This window comes from Mustelus asterias, chromosome 21 (assembly GCF_964213995.1).
Source record: "Mustelus asterias chromosome 21, sMusAst1.hap1.1, whole genome shotgun sequence".
Classification (NCBI taxonomy): domain Eukaryota; kingdom Metazoa; phylum Chordata; class Chondrichthyes; order Carcharhiniformes; family Triakidae; genus Mustelus; species Mustelus asterias.
The window spans coordinates 31422333-31446442 of NC_135821.1; the positions used below are offsets into that span (position 1 = coordinate 31422333).

Below are 24110 nucleotides of genomic sequence, written 5' to 3' on the forward strand. Positions count from 1 at the left end.
TCCAGCATCTGCTGTGGTGGGATTCGAACCCAGGTCCCCAGAATATTAGCTGAGTTTCTGGATTAATAGCTTAGCGATAATACCACTTGGCCATCGCCTCCCCTTGAATTGAGGAAAGATTGAGTAGAATATACCCTAATTTTCACAAGAATGAGATGTAACCTCATTGAAATGAAGCAAATTTTCAGTGAATCAGGAGGCGTTTCCCCAGCTGGAGACTCTAGAATTTGAGGTCACAGTCTCAAAGAACATTACAGCACAGGAACAGGCCCTTCAGCCCTCCAAGCCTGCACCAACCATGCTGCCCGTTTGAACTAAAACCTTTTTAAGCTCGGGCTAAAGACTTACAATGAGACATTTCTTCACTCAGTGTTGTAAATCTTTAGAATTATCTACCTTAAAAGAGCTCTAGATGCCCAAATTAGTATATTTAAGACCAAGATCGACACATGTTTTGGACACTAAGTAAATCAAGGAATATCGAGATCAGGGTCCCTGGTGCTGTGAGACAACAGTGCTGACCATTGTGTCACCATGCTGCCCACGATTCAGTGAGAAAGTAGAACTGACAATAGCAGCTCACCCACAATCTTATTGAATGACAGAGCATAAACAAGGGGCTATACGGTCATCTCCTACCAGTCACAATCAAGATACATTACCCTGGGTAAGATCGTGGGGTGAGAGTATCTAGAGCCTATAGGATTGACTATAATTCGGAATTTCAGGAGGGGAAAGGAATCATATCTTGCTTAAAGTGGCAAAGAAGTGAAAATTTGGGGAAAAATTCTAATTTTAGATTATGAAAAATATCAAAAATAACAATTTTTATTAAATGAAGATGCAACAGCATTATAATCACTTTATGAAATTTTAACTGATTTTTTTAAAAAATCGTTTGCTAATGTTTAATTCTCAAAGTAAATAGGATTTATTCTGAGAGACTGGACTGCCATTCTGTTTATGTTCACTGTACCATGGATTTCAACTGAGCTTTATTTTACATTAAGCAGGATTTCAATGTTGAGTGTCATGAGTTGCTTTAAAAATGAAAGCAGTGATTAAAACAACGAGTTACAGGTTCTCCTAGTCTTACACTGGAGTGTGTTTTCTAGTTGAAAACACATGTAAATACAGGCCACTATTTAGATCAGCATGTTCTAAAGGTTAGCATGTAGTATACTGCTTGGTTGAAAATGTCCCAAGAAATCAAAATGACATCTGATGGTACAGAGTGGCATGCCTCTAAAATGCTGAGCGGTACTCTGATCAGGCAAGATGAAAACAAAACCAATTTAGCAACAGCTTTTAATGAGGACAGTTCATCTAGTGACTTGCCTGAAGCTAACAGAAGCAGATTCAATAGTATGCTACTGAAAGGATGCAGAGTATGAGGGAGCATGGTATTATAACTTTGTGTGCACCCAGGAGGTTACAAAAACAAGAGTTTCAGGCGTAAAGTGGTTTAAGGACATTCAAATCCTGGGATTATGTTGCAGTTTATAACTACCCTGGATAAAGTGCGACATCACTTTCTTCCACATGAAATTTTAAAATAAAGTGTGGAGAGAATTACTGTAGTAAGAAATTCTACCTTCCTTGAAAAGTTCTATCAGGTACACAATGTTAGAAGGGTCACTGCAGAACAGGACACAGTGCATAAAGCCATTAAGAGAATGTTAAGTCTGCAAGTAAAACTAATAAATTTGATTTATTAGAGCAAGTTCTAGAGCCTAGAAAGTTCATAATGAGACAGTGTGATGAGATAACAGAAGGAAACAAAGTGTCTGATCCTATAGATGTGTTTTGCAAATATATTTTTACCCAATGATAATAATGCACAACCAAACTTCACCTGATTTCCACACTCATGACCAGCAGAATCTCCAGTCATATTTCCCTCACCTACCCCAAGAATATTATAGCCAATTGTAGAGATACTGTTACAGCCCCAATTTAAATCAGAAATTAATCAAGCATTTATACTGGTATGTATAAAAAAAAGTGAGGCAGTTACACGGCTTTTATCTCTTATCTTTGCTACATTGTGCTTGTGGTTCCCTCTGCTCATCCTCTTCATTGTCTGACATCTGCACCAATACACTAAACAGCTCTTCAACAAACCATAAGCCACTAGACTTGTGTTCAAGTGAGGTTGTTATGGATGGAGAATTGAGAATAAACTTGTAGGGCTATCGGACTGATCAGATGGCTCCATAGAAGAGAGTCGACATGGATTTGATGGGCCATTTGGAGTGTGTGTGTGATATGTGTTGGGTAGGTACACCCACAGTTCTATTAGGGAGGGAGTTCCAGGTTTTTGATTCAACAGTGAAAGGAACAGCAATATTGTTCCAATTCTGGTTGGTGCATGATTTAGAGGGGAACTGGTAGGTGTTGTTTCCACGCACTTTCTGCCCTTGCTCTTCTACTTGATAGAGATGGTGGGTTTGGAAGATGCTGTTGAAGGCGCCTTGGTGGGTCAATGCAGTGTGCATTTTGTGTATGGTACACACCATTGCCCCTGTGCACTGGTGGCAGAGAGAATGCTGAAGTTGGTAGATGGGATGTCAATCAAACAAGCAGCTTTGCCCTGGATGGTAGCAATCTGTCTTGGAGCTGCACTCATCTGGGGAAGTGGTGGATATTCCATTAAAATTCCAGCTTGGACCCTGTAAATGATGGGACAGGCTTTCGGGAGTCAGGAGGTAAGTTACTCTCCGCACATTTCCCAGCCCCTTTCTGACCAGCTGTTGTAGTCACTGTATTTATGTGGCTACTTCAGTTAAGTTTCTGGTCAATGGTAACCCCCAGGATGTTGTTGCTGGAGAATTTAGTGACAGTAATGCCATTGAATGTCATGGGGAGATGGGTGGATTCTCTGATGTTGAAGGTGTTAATTTTCTGATACCTGTATGATGTGAATGTAACTTGCCCCCTATCAGCTCAAGCCTGAATGTTGGCCAGGTCTTGCTGCGGGCATGAACTGCTTCAGTATCTGAGGAGTTGCAAATGGTACTGAATACTTTTACCATGCTGTTTTACTTTGGATAGTTATAGAATTCAAGGCTAAGCAAAAGGTTTAAGATTATAAAGAGCTCAACAATCATTAAAGAGAAAATCTCTCCTTTAAAAAGCAACATAGTTTACCTTAATTCAGATGACAAGCTGATCAATGGGACAGCAGCAGCCTGTGGATTGAACACAAGAAAGCTGTAAAAAGAGAAAAGGTTAAATTGGAAATGGAAGGATAAATATCCTGGCACTTGTAGATTGTCAAGATAATTTTGAGTTGCTACAAAAAAAACTATTTAGCAACTCACATTTTCCAGCCTTGCAACATTTAGCTTCTTATATATGATTATAAATTAACAGATTCCCATTAGACCCATGGTACAATTTGCACCCAATGTTAAGGTTAGGTACTGCATAGGTAATTACAGACAGTAAATTTTCTGATATAACATCGAGTAATGTACTCCAAGGTCAGACAGACAGGTACAGAATAAAGTTTCCTTGTGTACTTTAAGCCCTACTGCACAGTGTTAATCATTTCTCACAACTACTATTTCCATACTGAGTTGTCTAATTTAGCACTAATGATGACTGCTACTATCCAGAAAGACCAGGGCAGCCGATACATGGGGACACCACCACCTGGAAATTCCCCTCACCACCCTGACTTGGAAATATATCGTCATTCTTTCACTGTCACTGGATCAAGATCCTGGAATTCATTCCTGAACAGCACAGTGGGTGTACCTACTAACCACATGGACTGCAGAGGTTCAAGAAGGTCATCACCACCTTCTCGAGTGTAATTAGGGATGGGCAATAAATGCTGACCTAGCCAATGATGCCCACATACTCATTAGTGAATTAAAAATACTGTGGGCTCTCAACTGCTTAAACTTAGGTTCAAGCTGCTCAAAACTCACTAACTTTATGACTTACGACTTAGTGAACATCCCACTAGTCCAGAGAAACCTCATTTGCATAGCGCCTTTACTGCAAATATTCCAAATTCTATCATATATCAGGAATTAATTTGAAGTTATAATCATTATTATGTAGGCAAATGATGTTGCCATTTTGATTCACAAACAGCAATAAGATAAATAACCAACTGGAGGAACAGTGTTGGCCAGGCTGTTATAGAAGTTGCTGCTCTTCAGATGGCACAGCAATGCCTTGTAACATCCATTGAACCAAAAATCTGGGTTTGTCACATCTACAGTATGAAATCCTAATATTACACTGGAGTGCTAGACTAGTTTGTGTGCAAGTAGGACTTAAAGCCACAACCTTCTGATTTAGACACGAGAGTACAATTCACTGTGTCAACTCATAACCTGTTCTAAAGTAGCTTGGTAGCCAGGTCCCATGGTTGTAATTTCAATGTCAGATACTGAGCCACAATTACTATTATTTATAGTTTTATTTTGGTTTCTTTTGTCAGAATTAAACATTTTTTCAGTATATTCCAGGGTGTGGTTGGTCATTCAGTTCTATATGCCACTCTTACCCCCTGCATTCAGTGCAACTAGCAATTAAAATGAGTACTCTTGTACTCTAAAGGTGGAGTGGCTGGCATTGCAGAAATAGTTGGAAAATGGTCAACGATGCCATATATTATAAACAAAACTCAACAGTACATCCTGTTGTTGGGCATAATCACTTCAATAAGTGTATGTATTCATAATATTTAATGATACAACATTTCTATGTACACAATACTGTACCACTGTTGGGAAGTACAGTACACCAGTTTTGGCTGTGACCCTGGATGATGATGTAAGGCAGTTAACACTTCAGTGCAGACAACAAGCAGCAAGGCTCTTTGCTCCCCAAAACACCAAATCTTGCAATAACTGACAAAATGTCATACTTTGAGGAAAATGACTCAGTGCAGACAGAGATTCATCACAAATATACACATTACACCAGGAGTTGAACTTTGCTATCACCACTTGTAAAATACACTTTAATCTCTCCAGTCAAAAATACTTTGGATCAGAGCATTTTCAGGATTTGAGATTACTGCATAAAACAGTGATAAAACATTAAAAAAAGCAGGAATTAAAATTGTTTTACTTATCCAAATACTGAATCTTCCATGTCTCCACCCCCCAAAAAACTGTGCTAAAATTATGCTGAGAGTTGCTTGAACCTGCTGAAAGTTACTGGACAACTGTTTCCGAACAGTAGATTTCCAGACGGGAAAGGTTACCAGGGAATTTCTCGCTTTCCGAGGTTTAACTTTATGAGCTGTAAGCAATGTAAGATATGAGCACAATTACGGAGAAGATTACTGTGAATTGCTACTGTATTTGCCATGGATGGGTGGGAAGGATTCAAGCCCCACTTGCACACAAACTAGGCTAGCACTCTGGTGTAGTATTATTAGGGCTTTCATACTTTAGGTCCGACATTAGGAAAACACATTGCTCTCCCACATCAAAGTGAATTATCAGGCTGTGTTATAGTAAGAGGAGAAATCACCCCAGACAATGTTTTAAAAGTTGCATGTGGAAAAGCATATGATTTTGTCCTCTTAGCATGAAGATTGTGTCGTTAAATATGACAACAAAAGCAATGCTTGAGCAGTGTGTGAATATATCAGTCACATTATAATGCATTCCCAGTAAATTAATAAACGTGCTTTGATCAATACACAATCAAATTGCTGTTTCATTTGTTTTTGGGTAATTAAAGACCATTGGGGAGATACTCTTCCTATCTCACAGAATGCTGACAGCTTAAAACAGGGAGGTCGGCAATGCAGGTATTGTGATGAAAGAATTCAGTGAGTCATCTAAGAATAGGTGTTAGCATTTCTTTATTGGGTGCCCATCAATTCCAAGATACTATCATAATTCCCCCATTTGGGCAAGCCAGCATCACCAATGTTAGATTGGCAGCAATACAAAGAGTTCTGCTTGTGGGAGGGTTTTGGACAGCACCAGCATATCCTGAAATGAAATGGCTGTCTGTGATTACCATATTACAGTACAGCATTCCTTCAAATCTGTGACTGCTACTTATATGACAGACTACTTTTGTTTTGTAACTGGCAATAAACTTATGCTGGCAGTAAAAGAATTACATGCACACATAGATATTCCAATACTGTTCACAGTTATAAAGGTGTAGACAGCAAAGTTGCGCTGTAAAAGGATGAGGGCACAGTGTGGAACCAAGAGCAATGTAACAATGGAAACATTGGTGGACATGTTAAAAATTAAGGAAGACAGCAGAATACTTTCACACAGAGACTTTGAGAGTTCTGGAACAACAGAAAAGTACTTGAGACAATTAAATATTTCTGGAGTGAGAACAGATTAAGAAATAGTCTGAGAACGTTGGTAGATAGAACTGATTAGAAACAAATAATTATTTGGGCTTCACCAGTCATTTCTTATTCCGAAGAAATTGTATGTTCTTATGATGTCAGCGGTTCCCATAACCTACCTTTAAAAGCAAATGCCATACATGAGGTTTCCTCCAAATTCAATAGATATTCTGAACCGTATACATTCTACGTGGTGGCAATGAGTTACTCATCACAATGTGTCTCATGGAATTAATTCACATTGATGCAAATCATATATCATTCGATTCCAAAATAGATGAAAATTACCACACAGGTGAAAGAGGATCTCTCAATATTTAACACCAGAGAACAATCTTTTTTTAAAAAAAAAAGTGAATGGACAACTTAAAAGAACATTCAAAACCTATGTTCAAACACTGGATGCAACTGAAGGAGTAATTTAACAAGAAAGTACTCATTGGATGGTAGGGCACTAGGAAATTCTGTGGAACAAAGGGACCTTGGCGTGTTTGTCCGCAGATCTCTGAAAGCAGAAGGGCATGTTTGTAGGGTGGTGAAAAAGGCATATGGGACACTTGCCTTTATCAATCGAGGGATAGATTAAGTTGGAGTTGTATAGAACTTTGGTGAGGTCACAGCTAGAGTACTATGTGCAGTTCTGGTCACCACGTTATCGGAAGGATGTGATTGCACTGGAGGGGGTGCAGAGGAGATTCACGAGAATGCTGCCCGGGTTGGAACATTTAAGTTACGAAGAGAGGTTGCATAGGCTTGGATTGTTTTCATTGGAGCAGAGAAGACTGAGGGGTGACCTTATCAAAGTATACAAGATTATGAGAGACATGGACAGAGTGGATGAGGAGCAGCTGTTCCCCTTAGTTGAAGGTGAGGGGCAGGAGGTTTAGGAGGGGACATGAGGGAAAACTTTTTTACCCAGAGGGTGGTGACCGTCTTGAATGTGTTGCTCGAGAAGGTGGTAGAAGCAGACTGCCTCACATCTGGATGAGCACTTGGCACATCATAATATTCAGGGCTATGGGCCAAATGCTGGCAGATGGGATTAGGTGGGAGTTCAGGTGTTTCTAATGTCGGTACGGACTCAATGGGCCAAAGGGCCTCTTCTGCGCTGTATGATTCTACATAATTATCCCAATAAATGGGCGTATTTATATTCCCTACTCATTCTTGCATCAGATCATGTCACAGGCAAATTATGTTGGCAAACTCTCCCTTTAAGTGTGCACACAGCATAACAATAAACCAGGGACAGTCCTGCATTTGTTCCTAGATGGTTAACAATTTCTTTAAAATCATTTTCAGCATGTTACAATAAGTTATGACAATAACATCAATCCTGTTATTTTCCCAAATTGCAACCTTTCATCCAAATTACATAAAGTACAGAAGACAATTATATACAAGATAAAAACCCCTTGGCAAAGTTATGAAACATTTAACAAATGCAACAGAATGCTTTCATACCCTGCACCCATTCCCACTCAATAGATTAATCACACCCTTTGAACAGCTAACGAGCAACTGTATCTCAAGGTCACTTATTTTCAGTTCAAAGGCCCAGCTACGTCAACTTCAAGCATACTTTGTCACCCCTCACAACAGGAACAAGGCAGGATGCCATTCTAACACTACACAGATAAGAATTCTAATGGACTTTTAGATAAATTCAAAAGTAAAAGTGTTGTTTACTTCCTCTTCCATTTCTCCTTCAGTGTTTCAATACTTTGTTCGAGAAGCAGTGACAGGCTGAGCCATTCAAGCCAACATTCCAGTGACCTTCACTCACTATTCTGAAGCCAAACACACACAGGATTGGGCATTTATCTATTCCTCTCCCTGTACAAGATACTACACATTTACTTCTATAATAGAGGAAAGACTACCAAATTTCAAGTGGTTTGTCCCGAAGAAGACTGCCACAACTATATTCCAATGACAAATTGAAGCCCCAAGGACCTGTAATCAAACAGTCACTGACGATAATTGGAATACCATCAGAAGCCAACATTTAATAGAGAGACTATCAGAAGATAATGGCAGGATTCCTAAACAGCCAGATTCACAAATACACAACTTTGAATGATTCTGCCATCCCGTTTTGAAATACTGTGAAAAGTCTGTTGAAGCTGCTGGTCTAGCCTGAACATGCTGCCAGATTAGACTTTAAAAATAACCCAAAACTAAATTTTTGGGAGTATGGAAAGGAACGAAATTAAAAAGTAGAACACATTCACCACCCCCCATCTAAGGTATGGTTTAAGAGTTTTTCTTCAAAGAACTGCAGACAAATATGACCAGGGCAAAATCCTTCCGAAGTAGATCAAAATAAACATTTGTATGGCCTTTCCTTCAAAAAGCAGTGAATACTCACTAGCCCTTAAGAAATTCAAGGTTGCTCAAAGTCCTTCGATTACTTGCTAGTGATTAGTAAAGAAACAGAAAACTGAAGGACACTGCCGAGATGTGGGAACAAGAGTCACAGACTAGTAGGATTTTGTTTCGACTAATTTTTGAGAGGGAAACCCACCAACTTGCTAACCAACCACGATATCGATGCAGCTATTAACTCGCTCTGATTAAAGAAAAATCTCCAACTTACCCCGATATCCAGCTTCCCGGTGTACTCTTCCCTCTCCAGGTCCGGAGGGAGGGGGAGAAGGAGGAATGGAAGACACTCCTAGGCTCCAAAAAAAAGGAGGCCAACGATCAAAAGCGCCTCAAATGCAGCCAATCCCACAGGCAGCTCCAGTGCAGTGCAGACAGGACACATTGCAAAGTGGAAAGCTTGCTGCTCTGAAACCAGTAAATGAACGCAATCGCCATTTTTCTTTGTCTTTCACTTGACCCCTGTCTCGGTGATAAACTCAGTACAACAAACCTGCAGCCTTTTTCCCCCACTGGCAAGTGAAGGCTGAAACTCAGCCCAACCTGCTACCCTCCCAGGACCCGCCTCCCCGGCAAAGCCGCCTCCCATTGGCCCGCCGCCTCTCACACTGCTTCCTGATTGGGGACTCAGCACGCCAATCTCCTGGCGATCTGACACTTCCGGTTTCAGGTTAGGTTGCCCTACAGAATAGGGGTCAGAGGAGATAGGGGAGGCCTGGGCTCAGCACAAACAGGCACTCATCACAAACAACCACAATCCAACTGTAGCATTGTTTAAACAGAAGGTTTTGCAATAAAACCAATCCGTAAATCTTGCATTTATCTGCCAGTTTATTTGCCTATTTCTTCTGGCAGCATTATATGCTGTGGGTTTAGATCCAGTTCCCTATTCATTCTGTTCCCGTGCTTTGTTTCCCTTCTGTTTAACAGCGATTCAGGGTTTTTTTGTGCAAACTTTCCGCCGCTTTTCCCTTTCGCAAAGCTGTCCCCGCCCCCCGGCTTACCCCATTGGTCTACACTAGCCTGCCAACATTCCATTCCAACGCCACCCTGCTGCTGATTGGTCAGAAACCACATCAATCATTAACAGATGGCGTCATTCTGAAGGATCCTTTCCCATTGATATTTACAGATTCCTCCAAAAGATTCAACAAGGCGCCAAGTTACTGTTGCTGAAGGCACCCGCTTTACAAAACTAAACGCAGCTGCCACTGCTAACTGAGAGGTGGCTTCAACAAGAAAGATATCCTCAAATATATTTCAATATGGAGTTAAGTACCCAACTAATTCATATCTAGCAATAAAACTTGACCAAAGTGACCTATACACTTCATCTAATACGCCCATTCCATACTTGGGCAGAATCTTAACCTAGTAATCACAAGTACGTCAGCACCAGGCTCAGAAGAGGCAACCATGGGCATCACACTGGACAATTATAGACCACAGGGTCAGACGGGACAACCACAGGCCGCAGCAACACCAGGACCTGACAGGACAACTACAGGTCACAGCAACATCAGAGACAGTCAGGACAACTACAGACCACAGTTTAAAGCGTATTTATTAGTGTTACAAGGCTTATATTAACAGTGCACTGAAGTTACTGTGAAAATCCCCTAGTCGCCACACTCCAGTGCTGTTAGGGTACACAGGAAGGAGAACCTTAGCAAGGCAAATACACGTCTTTCGGACTGTGGGAGGAAACCGGAGCACCCAGAGGAAACCCATGCAGACACAGGGAGAATGTGCAAACTCTGCACAGTGACCCAAGCTGGGAATCAAACCTGGGTCCTTGGTCCTGTGAGGCAGCAGTGCTAACCACTGTGCCACCATGCTGCCCCCACAGCAACACCAGAGTCAGACAGGACAACTACAGACCACAGGGCAACTACATAACATTGCAACACCAGAGTCAGACAGAACAAGTACAGGATCAAGCAGGGCAACCAAAGAGCACCAGGGTCAGTCAATGGCAGGCTGATGGGTGGAAACGTCACAAGATGGATTGAAGCCAAGTTTGATCATGGTAAATCTAAGCAACAATGTTTAGCAATGTCAACAGCTAATTCCGTCAACAATAACAAATGTTCATCTCCCTGGCTTATTAATCCCTGTTGGTCTGCTATCGGACAAATAAGCAGTTAATGTATAGAATCATAGAATCCTACTGTGCAGAAAGAGGCCATTCAGCCCATCGAGTCTGCACCACAATCCCACCCAGGCCCTATCCACATATCCCTACATATTTACCCACTAACCCCTCTAACCTATGCATCCCGGGACACTAAGGGGCAATTTAGCATGGCCAATCAACCTAGCCCGCACATCTTTGGACTGTGGGAGGAAACCGGAGCACCCAGAGGAAACCCACGCAGACACAGGGAGAATGTGCAAACTCCACACAGACAGCGACCCGAACCGGGATTCGAACCCAGGTCCCTGGAGCTGTGACGCAGCTGTGCTAACCACTGTGCCACCGTGCCGCCCCTATACATGTAGGTGTGGAAACTGATGCAGTGATGGAAACATTCAAGAAATTGCTCCCAGACTCAGCTTAGCTTCAATTCAAAGCTGTTCAGACCAGTAATTTTTGATTAAAATGATTAACGTAGAAACTAAATTGAAAAATGTTAGTTACAATTAATTAGCTACATAATTATATGGGCAACCTAAGTTAGTCATGCTAACACTGACCCCTATATTTGTAGCAGCTTCAGTTGAACCACAATATTTTGCATCAAGTGGAAAGGATTACAGATAATATTAAAAGTGAACTTAACATTCCATCTTCTCAAAACCCACTTGGTTAGCATGGTAACTTTCACACTTGTTGGGCATCACTTGTAGAACCAGAATTAATAAACTCCGAATCTTCCTACTGCCTCTCGGGAAGATTAGTTTCTCGATGCGATTATTTGCTCCTTTTTGCTTATTAAATAACAAGTTTCAGTTAAAAAGGTTTAGCCTAATGTTGCACCTTTCACTTCCCAAAACACTTACAGCCAATTCTAATGATGTTATTATTGTGAAGGAGATACAGCAAAGTCCCATTAAACGGCAACATGATGAGTGACCAGATTATCTGTTTTAGGTGTTGGTTGGGGATAAACATTGGCCAGGACTCCTGGGAGAACTCTCCATGTCCAAACGAGGGGCCGGGGCCAGTCAGAGTTTAATGTCTCATCTGCAAGTTGATATCTCTGATAGTGCAGCAATCCTTCAATACCATGCTGGTCTATCAGCCTGGACTTTGTGCTCAAGACTCTGGAATGGGTCTTGATCACACAACCTTTTGACTCAGGCAAAAGTGCTACCCACTGATTCACAGCTATCTCCTTTCTTTTGAAGTGTGGTTATTTTGTAGGCAAACAAGCCAGTTTGTATGCTACAAAGTCCTACATGCAAGCAGTGTAAACCGAGATTACAGGAAGTAATGTCACTTTGCATAATGGTGCTGCTGATATGTCTTCCTTCTTCCTTAATGGTGGTTCCCCACACACTGTGGTTTACAGGGCTCACAACCATGTCCATCCCATCTCCCTTGACACTGCTCTCACCCCTTTTCCTCCCTCCCAGAACCAGGATAGGGTTCTCCTTGTTCTCACTTTTCACCCCACCAGCCTCCACATTCAAAGGATCATCCTCTGCCATTTCCACCAACTCCAGCATAATGCCACCACTCAACACATCTTCCCCCCTCTCCCCATCAGCATTCCACAGGGATCATTCCCTTCGGGACACCCTGGTCCACTCCTCCATCACACCCAACACCTCATCCCCTGCCCATGGCACCTTCCCATGCAATCGTAGAAGGTGCAACACCTGCTCCTCTACCTGTTCACCATCCTAGGGCCTAAACACTCATTTCCGGTGAAGCAGCACTTCACGAGCATCTCCTTTAATCTGGTCTATTGCATTTATTGCTCCCAATGTGGTCTACTCTACATCGGAGACCAAACGCAGACTGGGTGACCACTTTGCTGAACACCTTCGGTCCTTCCGCAAGCAGGACCCAGAACTTTCTGTCGCTTCCCATTTCAACACACCATCATGCTCTCATGTCCACATGTCACTCCTTGGCCTGTTGCAATGTTCCAGTGAAGCCCAACACAAACTGAAGGAACAGTACCGTATCTTCTGATTAGGCACTTTACAGCCTTCTGGACGTAACATTGAGTTCAACAACTTCAGTGCATGAACTCCCCCTTCATCTTCACCCATTTCCATTTATTTTATTTCATTTCATCTTACTTTATTAATTTTAATTTTTCCACCTTTTTAAAAAAAAAATCACCTTCCATCTTTTTCTCCCCACCACTGTCTCCCTTCCCCCCACTCCAGTAAGGCCATTTCTCATGTCTCACGTTGTCCTTTGACACTCTGCTTACTTTTGTTCTGCAGCCTGTGTGGATGAGGAGAAGAACTACAGGGCGGGTAACGGACTGACCATGGTGAAGAATGCCATTCAAGTGGGACGAGCGAAGAGGAGCAAGGGTCCAGACATCTGTGTTGCCTGCCAGTGCCAGAGTTCGGGATACCTGCACTGGGTTGGAGAGAAACTCGCAGTCAGAGGGGAAGGATCCAGTGGTTGTGGCCCATGTACGCACCAACAACATAGGCTGGATGACGAAGGAGGTTTACATAATGTGAGGAACTAGGAATCAAATTAAGAAGTAGATAAGGTTGTACTAGACTTGGTATTGTGCAATGAGATGGGATTAATTGATAACCTCATTATGAAGGCACCCTAGGCATCAGCAATCATTATATGTTGAATTTTACATTATATTTGAGGGAGAGAAGAGTCTGCGTGGGTTTCTTCCGGGTGCTCCGGCTTCCTCCCAAGGTCCAAAGATGTGCGGGTTAGGTTGATTGGCCATGTAAATTGCCCCTTAGTGTCAGAGAGATTAGCGGGGTAAATACATAGAAACGTAGAAAGAACATAGAACATAGAAACCCTACAGTACAGAAAGAGGCCATTCGGCCCATTGAGTCTGCACCGAGCACAATCCCACCCAGGCCCTACCCCCATATCCCAACATATTTATCCACTAATCCCTCTAACCTAAGCATCTCAGGACACTAAGGGCATTTTTTTAGCATGGTCAATCTACCTAACCCGCACATCTTTGGACTGTGGGAGGAACCCGGAGGAAACCCACGCAGACACGAGGAGAATGTGCAAACTCCACATAGACAGTAACCCAAGCCGGGAATCGAACCCAGGTCCCTGGAGCTGTGAAGCAGCAGTGCTAACCACTGTGCTACCGTGCCACCCGCATGGGGATTACAGGGATGGGAGCTGGGTGGGATTGTGGTCGGAGCAGGATGGATGAGTCTTATGGCCTCTTTCTGCACTGTAGGGATTCTATGACTAGTATTTTAAACTTAAATAAGAGCAATTATGAGGGCATGAAAGCAGAGCGAGCTAGTGAACTGGAAAATTTGCTTAAGGGATAGATCAAGAGAGGTTCAGCGGCAGACAATTAAAGGGATATTTCAGAATACACAAAATGGACACATTCCAATGAGAAAGAAAAATTCCAAAGGGAGGTCCATCATCTGTGCTTAAAGACAGTATTAAACTTAAAGAAATAGCATATATTTGTGCAAAGAAGGGTGGCAGGTCAGAAGATTGGAAGGAATATGAACAGCATGAAGAATGACAGAAGATTGATAAGGAGGGAAAAACAAGATGTGAATAAGGTGTGAAAGAAAGCTAGCTAGTAATATAAAGATGGATAGTAAGAGTTTCTATAGACAGCTAAATAAGAAAATAATTAACAGAGTGAGCATCGGTCCTTTGGAAAGTGTATCTGGGGAATTGATAATGGAAACTATGACTATGGCAGGTATGTTGCATTGATCCTCTCTATAGAGGACACAAGTAACATCCCAGATATAGCTGTAAATCAGGAAATGGAAGAGACACAGGATCGCAGGAAAATTACAATCACCAGAGAAGTGGTACTGAGCAAGTTTTTGGGTTTGTGGGCTGATAGATCTTTGGTCTGGATGGATTTCACCTTAAGGTCTTGAAAGAAATGGCTAATGAGATAGTTGATGCATTAATTTTCCAAAATTCCTTGGATTCAGGGACATTTCCATTACACTGGAAGATAGCAAAAAGAGAATGAGACAGAATCTCTGGGCCAGTTAGTCTAACGTTTGTCATAGGGGAAATGTTAGAAACCCTTATTGAAGGTGTATTAGCAGGGCACTTTGAAAAATTCAACGCTATCAGGCAAAGTCAACATGGTTTTGTGAATGGGAAATCACGGTTAACCAATTTATTGGAGTTCTTTGAAGGAATCACATATGCCATGGATAAAGGGAAGGGGCTAGATGTATTGTACTTAGATTTCCAGAAGACATTTGATAAGGTGCCACATCAAAGATTATTACAGAAAAAAGCATGGTATAGGGGGTAACATATTGGCATGGATTGAACATTGACTAGCTAACAGGGAACAAATAGCATAAATGGGTCTTTTTCTGGTTGGCAGAATGTGACAAGTGATGTGCTACAACTGTTAATAATTTATATAAATGACTTTGATGAAGGGACAGAAATTAATGGTCGTTAAATTTGCAAACAAATACAGGCAGGAAAGTAAGTTGTGAAGCGGACATGGATAGGTTAAGTGAGAGGACAAAAACCTGGCAATCAAATTATAATGTGGGCAAATGTGAAATTGTCCATTTTAGCAGGAAGAATAAAAAAGCTTATTATCTAAATAGTGAGAGATTGCAGAGCTCTGAGCTACAGGGGGATCCGTGTGCGCCTGCATGGATCACAAATGAATAGTTTACAGGTACAGCAAGTAATAAGGAAAGCCAGTAGACAGTTATTGTTTATTATGAGGAAATTGATTACAAAGGTCGGGAAGTTATGCTTCAATTGTACAGGGCATTGATGAGATCACATCTGGAATATTGTGTACAGTATTGGTCTCTTTAAGGAGAGATGTAAATGCCTTAGAAGCAATTCAGAGAAGGTTTATTAGACTATGCCAGGAATAGGCAGGTTATCTTGAGTAAAGGTTGGAGGGGTTAGGTTTGATTAGAAGAGCAAGGGGTGACTTGATCAAAGCCTTTAAAATCCTGAGGGGTCTTGACAGGGTGGATGTTAAATAGGTGTTTCCCCTTGTCGAAGAACCTAAAACTTAGTGTCACTATTTAAAAATAAGGGATCACTCGTTTAAGATGGAGATGAGGAGAATTTCTCTCTCAGAGGGTCGCGAGTCTCTGAAACTCTCTTCCTTAAAAGGCAGTGGAAGCAGAATCTTTTGAGTATTTTTAAGGCAGAGCTAAATACGATTCTTGATTAACAAGGGGGTTGAAAGAATATTGGGGGTTAGGCAGGAATGTGGGGTTGAGGTTACAATCAGATAAGCCATGATCTTACTGAACGGCAGAGCAGGCTTGAGGGCCGAGTGGCCGATTCCTGCACCCAATTTGTATGCTCATATGTTGTGGTCCACGTGAGAACAAACAACATAGGGCTGATCCAGAAGTGAACATAAAGGTCATCAACTCTGTGACATGGCATTTAGCATAGTGTCAAGTAGGTTAGAGAATTAAATGTGTGGCTCAAGCATTTGCAATAAAACAGATGAGTTCATGGCACAAATAGAAATTACCATTGCGTAGATCTGGTTGCAAGGTAATCTAAATTGGGACATAAATATTCCAGGGTACACAATATTTTGGGAACAGACAGAACGGCAAAGGCGGAGACATAGCCCTGATAGTAAAGGATGACATAAAGACATTGGTGAGAAAGGATCTAGTCTCAGAAGATCATGAAGTAGAATCAGTATGGGTGGAAATTAGGATCAGCAAGAGTCAGAAAAAGTTGGTGGAAGTAGTTGATAAGCCCCTAACAGTAGTTATACCATTGGACAAGAGCATGAAAAAATATTGGAGCTATGTTTCTATGTTTCTTATAACAAAAGCAATGTAATAATTTAATCTTCATACAGACTGGGACAATTAAATTCATAATGCTATAAAATGAGCTTTCTGGCACATTACTTTGTGGAACCGACTAAGGATAATGCTATCTTAGATCGAGTATTGTGTAGTGGTGCAGAGTTAATTAGTGATGTCACATGTGATAATACGGTGCCTTTAAGAAATTATTTTAATCGTGTTTCTCTGCAGGATGTTTTGTTGACACCATGTTATCTGTAGCTGGTGTCCTTTTTTGTGACTGACACAGTATAATTGATATCATGTTGATTTTAATCTGAACTAATTAAGTGTTCTGTAGTTTTAATGGTCCCTTGGGATTGCTGAATCAAGCTTACTAATGGGTCATGCTAAATCAAATGTAAAAAACTTACGGTCTAGGCTAACTGCACAAAACACTTTGAAATCTTTGGCCTGGGTCTTAACGCGTAGTATAAGATACACTGGGAAATAGTGATCATAATACAATTGAATTCCATGTTAAGTTTGAAAGTGACATACTCCAATCTTAAACTTAAACAAAGCCAATTACATAGACACGAGGGAAATTGGCTAAGAGTGATTAGGCAAATAGACGGAAAGGTATGGAGGTAAATGAACAATGGGAAACATTTAAAGAAGCAATTCAAAATGTTCAACAAAAATACATTCCACTGTTAACCAAAACTCAGCAAGAAAGACCTATCTGTGGCTCACTCAGGAAGCTATGGATAGTATTAGATTCAAAGAATAGGCTTATAATGTTTCACAGAACAGTAGCAATTCTGAGGATTGGGAGTGTTTTATAATGTGGAGATGCCGGCGTTGGACTGGGGTAAACACAGTAAGAAGTTTAACAACACCAGGTTAAAGTCCAACAGGTTTATTTGGTAGCAAAAGCCACACAAGCTTTCGGAGCTCTAAGCCCCTTCTTCACTCACCTGAAGAAGGGGCTTAGAGCTCCGAAAGCTTGTGTGGCTTTTGCTACCAAATAAACCTGTTGGACTTTAACCTGGTGTTGTTAAACTTCTTACAGTGTTTTATAAACCAGGAAAGGGCCACCAAAAAATTGATAAAAGGGGGAAAAATAGAACATAACAGTCAATTGGCCAGAAATACAACAGATTATAAGAGCTTTTGTAATTAAATAAAAAGGAAGAGAGTCCATTAGAAGCAGAGACAGGAGAAATTATCATGGGAAACGAGGAAATGGCCTTCATAGGAGTTGCACACCAAAGAATAACCTCGGTGTTAAAAATTGAGAAAATTAAGGTAGTTTAGACAAAACGTAATGGAGAAACTCAAGGGACCAAGATCTGACAAATCTTCAGGATCTGATGGCCTACATCTAGGATTTTTCTCAAGGAAGGAGAGGGAAAACAGTAAATTATAGGACAGTTAGCCTAACATCAGTCATTGGGAAAATACTGGGATTTATTATTAAGGAAGTCCTAAAAATGCACTTGGAAAAGTATTGTTTGATTAGAATAAGTCAAAATTGTTTAACAAAATGGAAATCCTATTTGACAACCTTAAAGTTTTTTGAGGGTGTAACTGGTAGGGTAGTTAAAGAGGAACCAGTGGAATCAGTAAACTTGGATTTCCAAAAGGTGTTCAATAAGATGCCACACAAAAAGGTTAATGAGCAAGGGCTTGTGGATTTGGGGGTAATATATTAGCATAGATATTGGACTGGTTGATAGACAGGAATTAGAGAATAGACATAAATGGAGCATTTTTATGTGGGCAGACTGTGAATAATGGAGTGCCGCAAGAATCAGTGCTAGGCCTCAGCTAGTAATCTTTATTAACCTAGATGAAGAGAAACAGAGTAATGTGACTAAAATTGCTGATGATACAAAGTTAGGTGGAAAGGTAAACTGTGTGGAGGACACAAGCTGCAAAGAGCTATAGACAGGTTAAGTGAGTGGGCCAACGGAGTATAATGTGGGAAGTGTAAAGTTATTCACTTTGCACATGAGGAGAAAAACAGAATTTTTAAAAGGTGTGAAATATGTGAATGTTGTTGTTCAAAGAGATTTGGGTGTGCTCAAAAAAGGATTGCAGAAAGGTAGCATGCAAGTACAGCAAGCAATTAGGATGGTATTTTGCATATTGACCTTTATTGCAAAGGGATTGGAGTACAGGAATAAAGAAGTCTGACTACAATTGTAAAGAGTTTTGGTGAGACCACATTTGAAATATTGTGTGCAGTTTTGGCTTCCAGATTTAAAGGAGGAAAAATGTGCATTGGAGTCATTACAGCAAAGGTTCAATAAATTGGTATCGGAGATGAGGGGCTGTCTTATGACGAGAGATTATGTTGGCCTTGTATTCTCTGGAATTTGGAAGTATGGAGAGAGGATCTCATTAAAACATACAGACTCTGAGGGGACTTGAACGGGTAGACGCCAAGAGTTTATATCTACTAATTGAGGAATCTAAAACATGGGGAGCTGAAGAGAGACAGTCTCAGACTGTCCAATCAGTTAGGACTAAGATGAGAAGATATTACTTCTTGTGAATTATTGGAATTCTCTAGCCCAGAGTGTTGTGGATGCTCTACCGTTTAATTCATTTAAGACTGCATTAGACAGATTTTTGGTTTCTCAGGGAATCAAGGGATATGGAGGAGTGGGCATGAAAGTGGAGCTGAAGTCCCTAATTGTATTGAATGGCAGAGCAGGCTCAACAGGCCATCTAGTGTACATCTGCTCCATGGGTGACAATGAGAAATTGATAAAGAGCATACTATGATTTAGAGCAGAAGTGCTTCGAAACGTGGTTTCCTCTGGCCCAAAACTCCCAATGAATTGATACAAAAAAAACTCTGGAAAAAGCTCAGCAGGTCTGCCAGCATCTATTAGGAGAGAAACCGTCAGTGCAGCTCTGAGCGAGCCTGTGTCTCTCTGTCCATAACACCCCTCCCCACCACAAGGCCAAAGTGGATCCGTTGAGCACCCCCCTACCCTTGTGGGTCCTGTACAACCAATGTCCTTTCAGCCATCATACCCATCCGCCATAAAACGATTGAGCCGCAGTACTGCCCAACCCAGTTCATTTAGTAAGCTAAGGTACACCCCTGGCCTACTGCATCCACTGATCCTGGATCCTGCCCCAGTGCATGCAGCCAGCCTGGATCCTGCCCCAGTGCATGCAGCCAGCCTGGATCCTGTCCCAGTGCGTGCATGCAGCCAGCCTGGATCCTGCCCCAGTGCATGCAGCCAGCCTGGATCCTGCCCCAGTGCATGCAGCCAGCCTGGATCTCCGCACTAGTCCTCAACAAACTTTTGGAGCATCCTCACTATTGCTGTTGGGGCTTCTCATTGAGGTGAACTGGAATCAACCGAACCTGTTTAGCGCGCCAGCCCCGCCTCCAGGATACTCTGATTGGGCAGGTCCCAGGCACTCAGACAAAGGACGGCTGTTGATTGGTCGGGGCAGCTGTCAGTCACAGGTGCTGTCAGGTTTGGTTGAGGTTAGGCGCGATGGCGCGAGTAGGCCCCCGGGAGGGACAGAGAGGGCGGAATGGCGGGCAGCGGCCTCAGCTCAGTGAGGCCTCGGGCTGGCTTAGCGGGGGGGGAAGCCGGGCCCGGGGCGCAGGCTGAGCGGCGGCCACTCACTCTCAGCCCCGGGCCCGCGAACCAATAGCGGCCCAAACCCTCAGACCAATCAAACCCCTGACCCGTGTCCACCAATGAGAGCGGCGGCAGAGCCAGGCGGAAAGATGGCGGCTGGGACCAGCGCGGCGCTCTCCCGCTCACTCTCCCCGCTCCAGGCCGCTCCCCGGCTGCTGCCGCCCGCACACACTCACCCGGCAGGTTGCGGGGTGGCGCCCAGTTTTGCCCGCTGCCACCCGGCTGGCTCCGCTCTCTATCCGCTCGCTCGGTTTCCCGCCGCTGGGAAACTCCGTTCGGAAACAAGATGGCCGCCGCACCACTCCGGGGAGGAGAGAAGAGGAGACACATCTCGCGAGAACTCTCGCCAACGATCGCTGCTTAAAGGGGCCGCTGTGATTCAGCCGGCTGACAACTAACTCTTAAAGGGATATCTGACCCAATCAGGCTCTGGTGGTACAGCAGGAAGCTATTTGGGCCATCGTGATCCAGGAGCTCCCACTACACTGGTCTTTTCCTATAGCCCTGCAAAACATCTTGCTCCTGGATATATCCAATTCCCATTTGCATTTATATAGCACTTTTCACAATGTCATTAGCACCCCAAAGCTGTTTATAGCTATGGAAGTTCATTTGGTTTTGAAGTGTAGCAAATAGGGCAGTCAATTTAAGCACAGCAAGCCACCAGAAGCAACAATGTAATGGCCAGATAATCTTTAGTAATCATAGAATTCCTATAGTGCAGGGGAAGCCATTCAGCCCATCAAGTCCGCACTGACACTTACCCTGTAATCCCATGCATTTAACTCACTCATCTGTATATCTTGAGACACTAAGGGGCAATTTTGCATAGCCAAAGGAAGCTAGAACTAGAGGGCACAGCCTCAAAATAAAGGGGGGTCAGTTTAGGACAGAGTTGAGGAGGAATTTCTTCTCTCAGAGGGTGGTGAATCTCTGGAATTCTCTGCCCACTGAAGTGGTGGAGGCTACCTCGTTGAATATGTTTAAATCACGGATAGATGGATTCCTGATCGGTAAGGAAATTAGGGGTTATAGGGATCAGGCGGGTAAGTGGGACTGATCCACTTCAGATCAGCCATGATCTTATTGAATGGCGGGGCAGGCTCGAGGGGCTAGATGGCCTACTCCTGCTCCTATTTCTTATGTGCTTAATCCACCTAACCGGCACCTCTTTGGACTGTGGGAGGAAACCCACACAGACACGAGGAAAATGTGCAAACTCCTCACAGTCACCCAAGGCCAGAATCGAATCCAGATCCCTCGCGCTGTGAGGCAGCAGTATTAACCACTGCTTGATCAGGAGGAAAACCTCCTTGCTTTTGTTTTGAAATAGTGACTTGGCATATTTTCTACCTAGACAGTCAAAAGTCTCATAAGAAGCACAGCACCTCTGACAATGCAGCACTTCCTCAGCAATGTATCAAACTGTCAGCCTCGGTAAGGTGCTCACATTTTTACAATGGGATGTAATCCTACAATCTTCTGACCCAGAGGTAAAAGCACCAAGCACTGAGCCATGGCTAACACAATTAAATTGGCTTCCACCACCCTTTCAAGCATTGCATTCCCATTCAAAACAATTAGGGACAAACTATAAAAGAAAAAATTCTCCTTAATTACCCGCCTGGATTTTGAGCAAAAATCTGTGCGCTGATTATTGGTTCTCCCAATGAAAACAGCTTTTCCCCATTCACTAGCAGAATGCCTCAAGTTTTGAACAGCTCTTTTGAATCTTTTAACCTTCTCATCTCCAAGGCCTGGCCATCTTTTTAAAAAGTGTTGGCATGAATTAGACCCAAAATGCTTGCTGAGGTCTAATTAATGATTTATAAAAGTTTAGAAGAACTTCCTTGCTTTTGTACTCTCTGCCCCTATAAAGCTAAGGATCCCATATCCTACTTTTTAAAAGCTTTATCAACTTGCCATAACATCTTGGAAGATTTATGTATGTAAACCCAAAGTGACCTGTAACTAGTAGAGTTCCTGATCTTGCAGAATCTTACTAGCTGTTCTGTCTGGAGACAATACACATCTCTTTAACCTGTGTTTAATGTTCCCTCCACCCACATTATCTGTACCTTTAAGACCTGGCTGGCTGTAGAGATTTGCATTCTAATTAATATTCTGTAACTTGATGTTGTGTCTCTGTGCACTGTTGGAGAACAGATTTTCACTCCATCTGACGAAGGGGCAGCGCTCCGAAAGTTTATGGTATTTGCTACCAAATAAACCTGTTGGACTTTAACCTGGTGTTGTGAGACTTCTTACTGTACTAGTAGAGTGCCACAGGGATCAGTGCTGGAACCATAATTATTTGCAATATATATAAAATACTTGGATGAGGGAAGTGAACGATAAGTTTGCAGATGACACAAAAATAGGTGGGAAGGCAAATGGTGAGAATGACAGAGTTTACAGAGGGATATAGACATGTTAAGTGGATAGACAAAAAAATGGCAGATGGAATATAATGTAGGGAAACATGAAGTTGTGCACTTTGGTGGGAAGAATAAAGGAGCTGAATATTTAAATGGATAAAGACTGCAGAAAGCTGCAGCACAGAGGGATTGGGGGTCCTCGTACATAAATCACAAAAAGCTAGCAGCAAGTTCAACAGGGAAGACAAATGGAATGTTGGCCTTTATTTCAAAGGAAATGGAGTATAAAAATGGGGAAGCCTTGCTAAAACTATATAAGGCACTAGTTATACCACACTTGGAATATTGTGAAAGTTTTGGTCCCCTTATCTAAGGAAATATATATTGGCGTTAGAAGCAGTCCAGCGAAGGTTCACTAGATTGATCCCGGGCATGGAGGGATTTCATATGAGGAGAGTTTGAGTAGGTTGGGCCTGTGCTCATTGGAGTTTAGAAGAATGAGAGGTGACCTTATTGAGACATATAGAATTCTCAGGGGGCTTGACAGGGTAGATGCTGAGTGGATGTTCCTCTTGTGGGAGAGTCTGGGACCAGAGGGCATAATCTCAGTTTAAGGGATTGACCATTTAAAATGGAGATGGGGATGAATTTCTTCTCTGAGGATAATGAATCTGTGGAATTCTTTATTGCAGAGGGCTGTAGAGGCTGTGTCATTAAGTATGTTCAAGGCTGAGATAGACAGATTTTTAATCAGTAAGGGAATCAAGGATCATATGGATAAGGTAGGAAAGTGGAGTTGAAGATTACATCAGATCAGCCATGATCTCGTTGAATGGCAGAACAGACTTGATGGGCCAAATGGCCTACTTCTGCACCTACATCTTATGGTTTCTCTTCCTTCACACTTTTTAAATTGTACCATTTAACTTATGTTGGCTCTCCTCATTATCTTTTTCCAAAAGTCATCACTTCACATTTCTCTATTAATTGTTTCTAACCATTTCACCAGCCTATGATCTGCTAAAGTCTACTATTCTCCATCTCAGTGTTTACTGCATTCCCAAGCTTTGTATTTATCTGCAAACTTTGGAAACTACTGTCCTAGGCAACAGCATATAATCATAGAATCATTACAACACAGAAGAAGGCATTCGGCCTTTCATGTTTGCACTTGCTCTCTGGAGCAGCAATTCACCAAGTGCCAAAACCTTGCCTTTTCCCTGTAATCATGGACATTCTTCCTTTTCAGATAATTATTCAATACCCTCTTGAAGCCTTGATTGAATCTGCCTCCACCACAGTCTCAGGCCGTTCATTTCAGATCCTAACTGCTTGTTGCGTGGAAAAAAAATCCTCAATTGGTCATTGCTTTTACCAATTACCTTTGATCAGTGCCCTCTG

General features: G+C 42.2%; 1 protein-coding gene across 17 annotated transcripts in view; it reads right to left on the reverse strand.

The window, feature by feature from the left end:
• The window catches only part of nfyc (nuclear transcription factor Y, gamma), a 102435-nt gene extending 81789 nt beyond the window's left edge, over positions 1 to 20646 (reverse strand). The window contains exons 1-3 of one of the 17 annotated variants that reach the window (XM_078237687.1): positions 20508 to 20641; positions 13129 to 13283; positions 3151 to 3213 (exon numbers count right to left, since the gene is read on the reverse strand). The gene's annotated coding sequence lies outside the window, so the exon portion shown is untranslated. Of the gene's footprint in view, positions 1 to 3150; positions 3214 to 8951; positions 9318 to 13128; positions 13284 to 19998 lie in introns of those variants that run through there. The other 16 variants (XM_078237692.1, XM_078237695.1, XM_078237690.1 and 13 more) reach the window with 16 other exon arrangements.
• Positions 20647 to 24110: the final 3464 nt, after the last annotated feature.